The sequence below is a fragment of the Balaenoptera ricei genome, chromosome 12 (assembly GCF_028023285.1).
Source record: "Balaenoptera ricei isolate mBalRic1 chromosome 12, mBalRic1.hap2, whole genome shotgun sequence".
Lineage (NCBI taxonomy): Eukaryota > Metazoa > Chordata > Mammalia > Artiodactyla > Balaenopteridae > Balaenoptera > Balaenoptera ricei.
In genome coordinates, this window is record NC_082650.1 from 47,328,308 (window position 1) to 47,342,733 (window position 14,426).

A 14,426-nucleotide genomic window follows, 5' to 3' on the forward strand; every position below is an offset into this window, starting at 1 on the left:
GTTGCAAATGGCATTATTTCATTCTTTTTTATGGCTGAGTAATATTCCATTGTATCTATGTATCACATCTTCTTTATCCATTCATCTGTTGATGGACATTTAGGTCGTCTCCATGTCTTGGCTATTGTAAATAGTGCTGCTATGAACATAGGGGTGCATGTATCTTTTCAAATTATAAAAACTGCTACATTTTTCATCTCCTTTTGAAAACTCAAGTAGAATACTAGGTAGTCTTGGAATATAGAAACGGTTGAATATTTGTTAACCATTCTGTTGTTACCATTCTATCAGGAACCCTAAAGTCCATTTGCTTCATCCTCTCTGATTGTCCTTTCTTAAGGGTGTTGACAGCAAGATGGGGAAAAGGCAAATAGACTGGAAAATAAACATGAATGAGAGATCTAACGAGGATTTTGAAAGGATTTCTTTGCTTATTATCTGCTTTCAGAGAACGCCACACAAAACAGGTGAAAAGTTATCCTATTTATAAAGATCTCCAGAGAGGGAGTGTTTGCAAGGTTTCTTAGTAATTCCCCTTGGTACATATGAAGACTGTTGTTTATTTTTAAAGACTGCACTGAAGGCTGTACATTCTTTATAAAAATAAAAAAGGAATGGTTTTGTTTTTGAAAGCTGCTTGATATACAATGATGCCTAAAATAGTCTACTATAAAAGCAGCCATGCATTAGTTACCTGGCCATGTGTCTAGTGAAGCTTCAGGACCACTGAAGGGGTGGAGCAGCCTAGCTGTATAAACCTTTTCTTTTCCTCATTCTGGAATAAATTTCAAAAATTCGTTATTAAAAAAACTTATAGTCATCATATTTACTTGTATTATTCATCCCTACAACTCAGTTTTCTTTAGGTGCTTATATCTCAAATTTCTACTGATTCAGCCTTTCTATTCTTTCATTTCAATGTACTTATCACATTTGCATAGATTAAGTGCTCTCTAGTTTCTCTCTGAGCCCTGGTGGACAGGAATAAGATCTACATCATTCTCCTGGTGGAACTTCTTGTGCGTCATGATAAAGATGCCACTATAAAATGAAGCCAAAGGAACATTTTTAAAATAGGGTCTGATCCTGTTAGACCTTCATTGGATGTCTCTCCATTTACACAGTAAAGAACTGAGGAATAACTTGTGTCATCATGACAAACAACTGACATAGTCGAGCCCAGTGATTTTCTGAAGCCCCGCAAAATCCTGGTCCTTTTAGTTGAGGATGACTGTGGAAATAAATGAACCGGGCTCATTGACTTGGCTTCTAATGCCAGACTGAGGCTCACCAAAAGGGCTAAAGATCAAGCTCTCTTCTATCTCTGAACATACCTCAACCCTGGACATTGGTCCTCAGTCACTGAATTCCAAGTTTGCCCACCACTATGGTTAGCAGTACATTAGAGGAGGGAGTGCCTTTCTCCTAATTTGGCCAGGGTTGGTTGATACCTGTTGATCGAAGGCAGTCTGAAGACAGCTGACCAGGTTGTCATTGTCTCTAATGCAAAGACCCAACTACCTAAATTGATAATGGAGGCAAACAAGCTCCTGATTGAAGTGACCTTGTTTGGCCAACAGAGATTGACAGTTGAGGCAGAGCTCACCTCTACCTTAAGGGGGTTTACTGCCTCGCAGGTGCCATCTAATGGTGGCTGTTTAGCAATACCCTTAGTAGGCCTTTTGTGACAGCTTTAAAGCCACAGGGTATAAGCCGAGCAAAAATTACTTTCCCTCCTGTAGATGCTCTCATTGTCTAAGGTAGGCAAGGAATGAAAACAGGCGCCTCCAGAAGGTGGTGTTCGACCTCTCTCCAGATTAGAGGCTCGTGCCAGCCTTTTGCTTTTGTGGGGAATCAAAATTTAATATATAACCTGAAATCTTCCCAGCTTATTGAAGTCAGATCACAGGTTCTAGAAGGGAAGATGAAACTTTCATTTATCTTCCCTCTACACATGAATAGTTACTGTGCATAACTGTCTCAGCCGAAATCTTGTAGATTTTGACGCATTTTATCTGTTTATACAAGATCAACAATGCTTGGCTACACTCACAGTAAACACTGAATCCTGTTTACAGAGGAAGGGCAGTGCCTGCGGGTAGCATGCGCAGAGCTCCAGGCTCCTTTTTTTTTTTCCTTTTTCAGAGACTCCAGAGGAATGTGCCTTTGCACCGTTTTACCAGCAACCCTAAATCATGATTAATTGAAAGCCCTTTCTCTCCTTGGTTAAGCCTGACACAAGCAACTGCTTTTCTGTCACATTGATTTTTCTGTCCTTGTGGATTCAAAGGCAGGGTTGAGTCCTCCTAACAGGGTGAATTCTCTGACAAGGAAGTTTTGCAACCTAATTTACAGATGGAGTCAAGCTTGTCAGTGAGTGCCAGAGGGGAACTGTTGCAATCCGCTGGTTAAGTATGTATTTAATAGTGTTTATCCAAGCAAGTTTGTGATTTCTTCACTGTCTCCAACAAATATGTTATTTGTAATACCTATCTTCTCTAATCTAGGTGTTTGAAAAATATGTCTAACTTGTGTGGGCTAGAATACATTTTGTTTTTCTGTGGGTCTATTTATTGAACAAGGGCAGTCTCTGAGGAACTATCAGAAACTGCTTGCCATCTTTCCAAATCCTCTCTCTCTGCAGTGACCATGACTTAATCCTGAAGGAAAACAAGGTAATCTTTTCAAATAAACATTCTCAAGGATGTTTAGGGGGAACCCAGTTGCTAGTATTCAGAACCATCCCAGTGATTGAAAATAGTTATATTGTGGGAGTACAATTACAGTAAGTTGGAGTGTTTGTAAGCATTCAGTATTTTCAGATGATTAACAATAATAAGTTAAATTGCAAGCAAAGATGTGTGTGTGTGTGTGTGTGTGTGTGTGTGTGTGTGTGTATGTGAGTTCAAAGAGTCATCCAGGGTCTTTTTCTCATTGCTGTTGGTGGAAAATGAGGCACAGAGGGAAATTCAAAGCTTTCACTAGGTAAGGGAGTTGGTAAGGAACATTGGCAACATTTAAACCTAAGCCCTGTTAGGTTTCACTGGGCTAACCTGCTTCTTGTGAGAGTAAGTAAGAGAGAGAAGGAACATTTGATCAGTAAGTGAAAAGAGAGCACTGAAACAAATACACTTGGTTGCATGCAGCACATTTGTTGCATTAGCACAAATTCCTAGTCTCAAGGAGCTTGGCCTGCAATAGGGAAAATAGAAAGTGTGGATTGAATAAACTCAAAATTACTTGGATGATAAAATTAATTAAATCAATACAGACTATGTGCACTGGAGTCTATCATATTACTTACAACATAATTTTGTATTTTTAAAACATTTAAAATATTTAATTTTCAGATACCTTCCTTTTTCCCTCTTTGGTCTGTAGGCTTCTGAAGGACAAACCTCTTTTCTCATTTGGGCCTGAAGTCTCAGGATGTAATGCTGATCCTGGCACAAATGAAGGCAGGAATGATTAAGTGAGTGAATTTGGTCTTGATTTGACATTTTGATCTCCCATTTTTTGTGGTCCTGATGTTCTTTAATTTATTTATCATTTGTTGTTTAAGATCCGTGTACATTCAAAGCATCTTTCTCTGTCCCCACCTACACATGACATAAATACATCATCACCTTGTTAAAAATCTTAGAGCAGTCCATTGCTTATTTCTGTCCAACAGAAGTACAATGTGAGCCACATGTGTAATGTAAAATTCTCTAATAGCCACATTAAAAAGTAAGAAGAACAATATCTTTTATTTAACTCAACCTATCTAAAACATTACCATTTTAACATGTAAAATTATTAAAATACATTCTTTATTCATACAAATTTTTTGGAATTAGGTGTATATTTTGCACTTAATGGGCATCTCAATTCAGACCTACCTTCAGACTATAATGCAGGTGATCAGATTCCGAGTGATCAATGGACACACAAGGCCATTGTGGTCAGAATAATTCTGTAGTCATATGTAAATGTAGCGTACATTTCCCCCTGCTTAGCATGCAACCCCTGTTATTATGCCCACTCTCAGCCCCTCTAGTTTGGAAACACCACCATCCTCAGTGGTCTATATGAAAACTGGGGTGACCAACCATCCCAATTTGACCAGGGTTTCCTGGGACGTAGGACTTGCAATGCTAAAACCAGGACAGTCCTGAGTAAACCACAAAGGCTGGTCATCCCATATATAACCCATGCCTGTTCAATCAATATATTTTATCCTCCTGGCCACTGTGAATCGATCAGACATAGCATCCATAAACCTGATTGCCTATCATGAAATTTTGTGAGAACCACTGGGGAAAAGAACCTCACTTTCTGCTGTGGTTATTATCTAGAGTATCAGATAACCTTCTTTATATCATGTGGGGAGACTCTGGTTGACACTAATTCCTATGGTGGAGAAAACCAGAGGTAAGGAGAAACTGAGTCTTGGTGCCTTCTTTTTTTTTCTTTTTTTTTTGAATTCCTGGATCTAGCCTTGCCTTAACCTATCATACCCTTGGGTTTTTCAGTAGGTCAGTGAATTCTTTACACCTATCTTCATTTTTTTTTCTTGTATGTTTAATCCATTCAGGTTGGATTTCCATCACTTGAAATTAAAAATAGGTTAAAAAAGAGAGAGAGGAGGAGTGCAAAAAATCTAGCCAGAATTCCTCAAGCTCTTAAGAAACATAATTCGAGGTTGTCTATTTTTCTTTTACATAGCCTCCTGGAGCTACTGTGGGGTGTGTGTGTGTGTATGTTCTCTTTTATGCTGCTCAGAATAGTGGGTACCTTTGTGGTGAAAGGGGTTGAAAGCAGTGAAATAGCTGCCTGCAATAACCTATGAATTAGTGGGAATTTTTTAGAGTAGGAAGCAATGAAGACCTACTGTTTCTTCTTCTCCCTCTCTTCCTCTCAGACCTTTGCGCTTTGCCTGTGTTGTGGTTATTTCACTCCATTGTAATGACTCTCATGATGGATTATAAGACTCACTGTAGGTATTGGAACAATCTAAAGTTCATGAGATTTACAACCTGTGGACTTAGGGACCCTTGGGAGGTTGCAGAGTTGCAAAATCAGGCATCTGAAAATCCATCCATCCATTTATCTCTTCTTAATCAATGGATACTAAAAGTGCAATTGCTAGCATGTGGCAAGATTATAATACTTTTTGACAGTTCCAAGAGAAGAGCGAGTAAGCATTCAATACGTGTTATTGAGCTACTAATATGTAGCTTGACAAGGTTAAGTGCCCTATGTGAAGCACTTAACATATATTATTGCATAACGTTTAGACTTCACAGCAGTCCTACAAGGCCGACATTATTATCCTTGTTGTTTTGAAATAAAAAAATAAAATTATATATATAATTTTCTTTATTCACTATTCATCTAAAAAGTTATTTTAAAGATTATTATGTTCTCCAGACTTGTGACTGCCAAGGGCGAGTGGGGGACGGAGAGGGATGAACTGGGAATTTGGGGTTGGTAGGCGCAAACTTTTACATTTAGAATGGATAAACAGCAAGGTCCTAATGTATAGCACAGAGAACTATACTCAATGTCCTGTGATAAACCATAATGGAAAAGAATATTAACAAAAAGAATGTATATATGTGTATAACTGAGGCACTTTGCTGTACAGCAGAGATTGGCACGATGTTGTAAATCAACTATACTTCAATAAAAAAATTATTACGTTCTCAATGAATTTAACATCTAGTGGAGAAGATAGGCTTATGAACATATGGTTGTTGTACACCATGTGTGAGTATAGAAAGAAATAAGAAATAGCCCTGGAGAGGAGAGAAGAGGAAGAACAGCCAAGAGCAGAGGTGCGGGGGGCATGGGGCACAGAGGCAATCAGAGAAGCTACTGGAAGCATGATGCCTGATGCCTGACACACTGAAGCTTTTCTGCTCTATGGCAGATTTCCTTACCATTTTCAAGAGAGAGTCCCATCATTTTACGATGACAAATTTTAGCTTGTTTTTCTGCATCATATTGACATAAGTGACAGAAGGAGCAAAAGAGTTGGGTTCTTCACTAGATTCTCTGAATTTGCTACTTGTGAAGACTTTGGGTGAAGTCTCCTAAGCATTTGGGACTAGAGTTTCTTCATCTGTGAAGTAAGGCAGATCAACCAATTTATCCATAATAGTACCCCTTCCAAACTTAAGACACCACAAAGCCTTCCAATAGTGACCTCCTTTTAACCTTTACTGTCCTTCTATTAAGAATCATTACCTGGAACCACAGTTCAGAAGCAAGGAATTGCAGTTGAGTGTAAAGGGAACTCATCTTACAAGGAAACTGTTTTATTTTTACCAAAGTCAAAAGATTGTCCCATTGTAGCTGCAGGGTTTCTTCACTTAAGTATAGCCTAGGACGGGCTAGTGAAGATTCGGCAAATCGGGATAACGGTGGCAGAGAGACGAAATTTCACCAAATGCCTCAATCTAGCATTATCAGATTCATAGTTGAAGAATAGTGAGTTTCATCCACAGTTTATTAACACCTGAAAGTTTCCTATACAGGAGCAAAAACAAACAAACAAAATCTCACATTTTCACATGAATATACTTCAGAGGCAGACCAAAATCTTAATCTTAGAATCTGGATTTTCCAAGAAATCAGCTTTCTTCTTGTGTTTAGCTTTGTTGTGCCTGGGATTGCATTTATGTATATAGTTATGAAATCAGGGAGAGAGAGAGAGAGAGAGAGACAGAGAGAGAAACTATCTGTTGTGTTGTGTTCCCGAGTTCAGCATAGGTTCCCAGCTTGAAGATAGAAATCATTTTTAAGATTATATGAAAAAATAAGAGGATGGAAAGGGAAAAACTATTTATTGAACATGACCATGTTGGTGCACTTAGCCTCTCACACTGAATTATTTTTTTGGTTTTAAAAAACTTCTTAATATTAGTTTTAAGTTTTGATTTAAATTAAATGAAAATATCTCATGTTTTATGAACAAATGTGGCCGTTAACGTCCATTGTATATTAAAATACAAAGTAATATAGATTAGTCTTAGAAGATTCTGTTTGGCTTTCATAAAGTGGATGTTTTTCCTCACTGCATGCTGAAGTTGATATTTTACTTCTCTGCAGCTAAGTATGTGATAGTTTTGGCTACATGGTAACTCAGCAGAATGACCCATATACTGACTGTATCAGGACGCTCTTCCAGATTCAGCTGTTTCTTAAAAGGATACAACTGCAGGATTAAGCCCTGAATACTCAATATGACACACTTGGAAAGTCATCCAACTCACTATATCAGAGTCACAGACATGGTGCACACTTATCCAAAGTTAATGTATCCAACATCTCTTTTCACTAATTATTGGATAACACTAGCATGAAAGTCTCTGGTATTTTCTACCTGACCTTTGCTACTTTAAATGTGGCCAGCTCTCCCTCACACTGCATTGTGACTGGCATATAAAAGCCAATAGAAGATATCATCAAGCCTTAACGACAACTGTCACCAACAACTTCCTGGTTAGTATGACTACCACTCGCTACTACCACATTTGTAAAGAACTCCAAGCCTTCACCATACCGGAAACAGGTGTATCTCTAAGACTTGACTTCCTCTCTACATCTTGCCTCCCCTGCTTCTGTCCCTTCTCATCTCTCCACACTCCCACAGTTTTGGCTTCTCTTTGCTCAGGCTGCAACTACTGCAAGGGGGTTCATTTTTATCTGCTTGTAAAACCAAGCATTAATTTTGCAAAACTGATCTGTCACGTATTTTAGCCTCTTCCTGTTTGAAATTAATCTATATAATAGCTTGCAAAGCCTTTGGCGCCAAGCTTTTGCACAAAGCTACATCCATACTGTTATGCACTGTGCTTCTAAGTCACCATATCAGTGTCACCTGCCCTGTCACCTAACCGACAAGGCAATAGCAACTTGAACTTAGAAATTTAGGCTTCTTTCTTTCTCCATCTAAAGTACCAGGTTGGTGTGCAAGAAAGGTGGGTTGGAGGCATGAGAGTATGAACCATGGGATTATTAACTCTTGGGATCCCATTGAAAATCCTTTAAAATATTTGCCTTTTATACCTTTTGTCTCTTCCTTCCTAAAACTTTCTGCCCTCCAGCACACCATTTTTACATAGCAGAAGGGATGATATTGGACACGTTGAAAGGCTTGTTGTGCTGTTTATTTCACTCATCTGGAGGCTGGTACAGAGGAAGAATCAAGCTTGCCCTTAGCTCTGCTCGGTCAGTGTCTGGCCCCGCTGCCTGCTGTTCAACAACTTACCCTGGCCCATTCCTTAAGGAACTTGGCAAGAGAGAGCAGAAAACCCTCCTTTGTTTGTTTTGCATTCATTCATTAGAGGTAAACTGCAGACCTACTAGCTGCAAAACATTGAGCTTCACCATGAGGGTCACAGAGAAATATGACATCTGATCCCTGTTCTTAGGTGGTCACCTCTGTTCATGTGCTTCCTGCCCTCTGGATGCACAATCTAATAGGCAAGCTACAGAAAGGAATTTCTCCTTCTGGAACCCTCTACTGAATTATAAAAGCTGGGGGAGTTGGAATTAAGCACCTTTTCTAGATTTGCTTTCTTTCATTGCCCTAAGCTCACCTCTCTGGCAGCCAAATTGTACTGTTTAACATCTCCTGAACCCACCCTGCCTGCAAAACTCATGGAAGGGCCGCCTTCTACACCTGGCACCCCACTCTGTCTCCCATCACTAGGGATATATCCCTTCTATTTAAAGGCCTGTTTCAAATATGTTTTCCTTTTGTCTGGATAAAATTCTTTTTGCCTGGGGACTCAGAGAAAGTGACAGAAAAAAACAATAAACTTTGGAGTCTAAAGGATCTCATTCTGCACTTGGGGTCTACTGCTTACTAAACATGCCCCACTGGAAAAGTTAGGGGGCCTCTCTGACCCTCAGTCTCAACATCTGCAAAAGGGTTAAGGCTTTTTGATGAGCTAGTTTACGTAAATGGCCCAGCACGGTGTCTGGCACTCAGTGGGTGCTTCCCAAATGCCAGTCAGCATCCCTTCTTGGAGACCTCCACTGTTAAATTCGGTTTTGTGTCTCCGTTTGCAGGATTATCTCCTGTCTTAGACACCAAGTTGTTTAATAATAGGCACTACAGTTTATTCACGCAGGATTCCCTGCAACTTTGCACAGTGCTTTGTACCCAGCAGATGCTCAGGCACATTGGATACATCAACGTGTTACTGTAAAAATACAAATAATCCTATGTCTGTAAAGAGCAAGGCTGGGCACAAAGCTCAGGTTCTTTAAAGCCTTTGCTGTACTCAGCAAGGTTCTTGAGGGTAGGGTAGTTGCAGGGAGAAAGTGGCAGACTACATGTGCAGGCTCACGTAATTTAGGGCCCCAGGGTGACCTCTTCCTGGGTCACACACATGATGAATCAGGAAAAGAGAGAACAGAGATGGGGCCAGCTGCTCTCAGATCCTTAGACATTCCAAACAAGGGGCAGAGACTCAGTTTTTCCTGATTAATCTTTGATGATTTATTCTTTAGACATCATTTAAAAGGAGCATTTTAAAGTAAATTAATTGAACTCCCATGACCTTTTGCCCTACTTATATCATCAAAAGAAACTTGATCTTGAATTTTAAAAAATACTCTATTTTCTGTGACTTATAAACTACTGAGGAATCTCATTTGGGTTTTTTTTTTTTTGAAATCATAAATACAAATCCAGCCTTTTCAGCAGTAAGTTGAAACATCCAAAGTTTGAAAATCCCAATTTTAGTCAATAGGTGCTGAGTGAGGGGTGTCATAAGGATGGAAATGGTAAATATATAATCTAAGACATACAAAAATGGGAAAGCATTTGTTGCCTTCAAAACAGCCATTTCCTCTCTACCATGTTGGCCTGATAATATTCCTGAGTTTACCCTGCTCCAATATGACTTGGGTAAATTCTCATTAGTATAAGCTGGCATTTTTCAAAGCGCAGGTAGCAGTCTATTAGTGAATTCTAAAATCAGCTGAGTAGTTGGAATCAGGATTTCTTAAAAATTAGTAGAATAGAGTAATATTGAGAGTAAAATAGAATAGAAAATATCTAAATGTATTGCACAGTAAGGATGAATTTTATTTTATGAAATTTTCATTTCTGTGTTATGTATGTATTATGAAACATATTTACTCATGTGCTGAGTTGGGGCGTACAATGTATTTTTCACTGTGGTCCTATCTCAGAAACTTTGGAAACTGTTGAATCTGTTTGGCCTCACGGTGCTTTGTTTACAAGTTTCCCTGTGATGGTAATATAGCTCTGGCCAATGAGATGTCAAGGGAAGTCTGATGGAGAAGGTTGAGTATGGATAGGGATATGGGAGAATATTCTTCTCTCAAAAGCATCATGCACGGTGGAGCTACTCTCCTTTCTTTCACTGGATGTTGTTATATCTGCACATGCTTCCTGGAACTGAGGCAACGACTAGCAAACACAAAAGGAGCTCGTGTGAGATCATGTCGAATATAGCAGATTAAGAAAATGGAAGGAATCTGGGTCCTAGGTTTGATGTTAAGCTGTGATATTAAATACCTCTGGAACTATCCTACCTCTGGGCTTGTTATATGAGATCATACATCCCCTTACTATTTAAGCCGCTTGAATTAGTTTTTTGTTACAGCTTAAATAACCCTAAAAGATAAAGCTTATTTTAGGAAGTGCAAGTAAATCAAACACTGGTGTATAGGGCCAGTGGAAGGAAAGCCTGGAAAGGTACTCTGGGTCAGATCATGATGGATTTTGAATTCCAGGCCCAAGCACTGGTTCTGACTCAGTGCAGGCTTATAGTTGTGAGTATAGACTTGGAGTGGACCGTCTGGGCTCAATCTTTGTTTTCTACTTGTTAGCTGGGTTACTTTGGGAAAGTGATTATTTTAAGCAGTAACGTTAGAGTGTTAATCTGGTGTCATTGTCCAGGGTAGGCCGAAAGTTGGAAGAAATTGGCAGCAGTGAGGCTGGTCAGAAGACTGTTGTAACAATCTAGTAGTGGAAAATGAGGGCTTATGCTCTGGATCAGATGGTAAAGGAAACCGATAGGAAGGGAAGGATGCAGGAGCTACTAAGAAGGTGGACTTGGTGATAGACTGGGTATGGGAGATGGGGTTGAGGAAGGAGTCAGATCTAGCTGTATGATTTCAGTGCTGGAGGTCTGGAGTGGGGAAGGGATGATGTGTGTGGTGGGGTAAGAATAGGGAGTGGGCAGGGGAAATGACTTCCCAAGATCCCCTTTACGGGTTGAGACTCTATTTACTTTTAATTTCCTCATCCAAAACCCCATTTTATGGATGATGTGCCCAAATTCTGAGACGTTAAGGAGCTTCTGCTAAGTGATATAGTCAATGACAAAGCCAAAATTTCATCCCAGGCCATTTTTACTCTAAATATCTTGAGAGCCACTCATGACCAGGACAAGAAATAGAGGAATCCTGAGGAAGTGAAAAAGGTTTTAGAGAGAAGACAGAGTTCAGACTATAGATCCATAATACAGATAGGAAATAAAGGAGAGAGAGCGGATAGGGCTTAAGACAGATCTTTTTAGAAGGATGGGTTTTTTAATTGAGAAAAAAAAGTGGGGTGAGAAAACAAAGGCAAGTAGTGAAGACAGAGAAGTATGAAAAGTGGCTGGGAGGAACATTAGGATGGTCCGGACGTAGTGAATTCCAAGGGAAAAGTGTGTAGCCAGAGATGAAGATCAATAATGTTGCTGCTTGAGAGATTAAGAGAGTTAGGGGCTGAGAAAAAGGTACCAAATACAACAGTAAGTGGCCTTTTGTGGGTGACTTTCAAGCAAGAAATCCCAATAAGCTTGGCAAACATATGTGCTTGATTATAGGATATACGAGTGAGTGGAGGGGAAATTGTGGGCCATTAATGAAAGGTCTCAATGGTAAGTAAAGATTTAACAAAAAAGGAAAGATCTTTTCTTGTTCAAAGTAGAAAGAAAGGAAAATAATTTGAAGATAGCTTAGAAAAGAATAATAATTGAAGGAGTCCAGAGAAAGTTAGAGTTAAGGAGAGAGAAAAGACGAAGAAGGAGGAGGAGGAGGAGGAAAAGGAGGAGAGGGGGGGAGGAGGAGGAGGAAAGAGAAGAGAGTATGGAGGTAAGCTGTGTATAAACTGCTTTGTAATCCAAAAGAGGTGAGTAAGAATATGAGTGAGTAGTATCTGGGGGTCAAAGGGAATTGCAGGCTGTGACTTTTTCCTGCAACACGTAATGCCTTCAGGAGAAGGTGAGGAGAAAATAGGCTTTGGAATTTGCAGCCAGAGACTAGGGGAAATGGTGCAAGAATATTAGTGAAAGCAGCACTGAAGTGATGTTGGAGGCATTTTCCTGCAACAAGTTCCAAATGGCACAGTCAGTGGAAAGCGCTCAGAATTCTAGCCATGGCTCTGCTCTAATTAGTTGGAAAGTCAAATTTTTTTTAACCATAAGGACATTACTTTCTTTTATCTATATAATGGGACACACTGGCTATGGCTTCTTACAGTTTGTTGTGGAAATTCAATAAGATGACACAGATGATGATGATGATGATGATAAATAACAGTAATAATAATAGCAGCTGCATCTAAAAATTATTTGGCTCTTTCTATGGTGGACCAGACACAGGTATAGCTTTCTACATATATTATCTCATTTAACCCTCCCATCAGTTCTATGAGGTTTCCATATTTTGCCCCCAGTTTACAGCAGAAACTCAGATATAGTGAACTTAGTTGCCTAAATTTAACAACAAACAAGTGACAGAGCCAGAATTCAACCTAGGTAGCCTGACTCCAGATAAAGAATTTTGAAAATAGAAAGCCTTATTTTTTGCCATGTATTATTACAAGAGAAATAAAGTCTTATATTCTTAAAACACTGTCTAGACAAATTTCAACAGAGGATATTTTTCAAATTTATTTATTTATTTTCATTACTATGGTTTCTGTTTTGCTAATCCCATTGGCTCTTGATTACATTGTGTTTCCATAGTTTTGTTGTTTGCCCGCTTAGAAAACAGCACCTCCCATCTTCCTGTAGTTTCCTAAGGGCGATAAATGTCTGAAGTTGTTCGGTGGTATTTGTTTCTGTGAGCAGCAACATAGTTGCTCTGGGAAGGATGCTTCTCCTCTGATTGGCAGGGATGGCAGCTGCTGCCTCAAGCTTGCTGGCTGACCCTGAGGCGATTGGTATCAGGCAAAGGTGATGGAATTGAAAGGGAATCCAGATCTTCCTCGACTTACCATGGGGCTACATCACAGTAAACCCAGTGTAAGTTGAAAAGCATTTAATACACCTAACCAACCAAAAAATCATAGCTTAGCCTCGTTTACCTTAAATATGCTCGGAACACTCACATTAGCGGTTAGTTGGGCAAAATTGTCTAACAAAAAAAGCCTATTTTATAATAAAGTGTTGAATTTCTCATGCAGTTTATTGAATACAGTTCTGAAAGTGAAAATCAGAGTGGTTGTATGAGTCCAGAAAGGGTGTGAATGTATGGGTTGTTTACCCTCGTGATTGCGTGGTTGACTGGGGGGACATGGCTCGTGACCACTGCTCGGCATCAGGAGAGAGTATCTACTGCATATCGCTGGCCTGAGGAAAGGTCAAAATTCACAATTCCATGTTCAGTTTCTACTGAATGTGTATTGCTTCTGCACCATCGTGAAGTCAAGAAATTATAAGTTGAACCATCATAAAATTGGGGACTGTCTGTATAGCTCTTTAAAAGCTAGAGAGAATTCTTTACTGTTTCATAAAAATGTGGAATCAAATTTTGAATGGGTTTCCTCATAGTGTCATTTTAATGACTTCTGCTTCAAGTAGTCTTTGGGCTAAACTGCAAGCAAATTGGGTAGGGTGGGTGATATTTTACATGAAGACTAGCTGTACAGCACCAACACAGGATGCCAGACTGTTAATCAAAGGCTTACAAGGCTGTTCCAAAGAGCCCGCCTTGCCTGGTAGGATATCCCTGCTTTCAATACCGCAACAGCTGTAGAAGCCTATTTGTAATATCTTCAAACTCAATTGGCTATAGTTTGGAATTGCAGTAGCTACCTGGGAATTTGATCAAAAGAAAGGTTAAAAAAGTTGTCAGGGTGACATCCTCTGTTAGCATCATGAAGAAAGCAGAAACACAGCCTAATCACTGCATTGTATCTACCCACCTCGAGGACAGAGCTGGGGGACTCAGACATGGACACAAGGCCAATTTGGAACTGGCCATGATAGAGTCAACAGATAATAAGCCGGTGCTCTGGATTCCTGGGGTTTGTAACTCCTGTAAGGTGCTGTCAGAAGGTTTTCTTTTCCGTTTCCACACATCCTCTCATGTACAGCCGCAATCCCAGATCAGTGTTCTCCAGGGTGAACAATGATGTTTTGAGACTTGGAAAAGGCACGCTTTCTCTCTCTAACCTTGTTCAT

At 39.6% G+C, this 14,426-nt stretch overlaps 1 long non-coding RNA gene across 2 annotated transcripts in view; it reads left to right on the plus strand.

Annotated features, from left to right (window-relative positions):
* LOC132376316 (uncharacterized) overlaps positions 1 to 14,426 on the plus strand; it is a 616,400-nt gene that overhangs the window by 150,286 nt on the left and 451,688 nt on the right. Inside the window, exon 1 of one of the 2 annotated variants that reach the window (XR_009506271.1) lies at positions 3,419 to 3,472. The exons of the other annotated variant lie outside the window; for it this stretch is intronic. This is a non-coding gene — a long non-coding RNA (uncharacterized LOC132376316). Of the gene's footprint in view, positions 1 to 3,418; positions 3,473 to 14,426 lie in introns of those variants that run through there. 2 annotated transcript variants of the gene reach the window in all.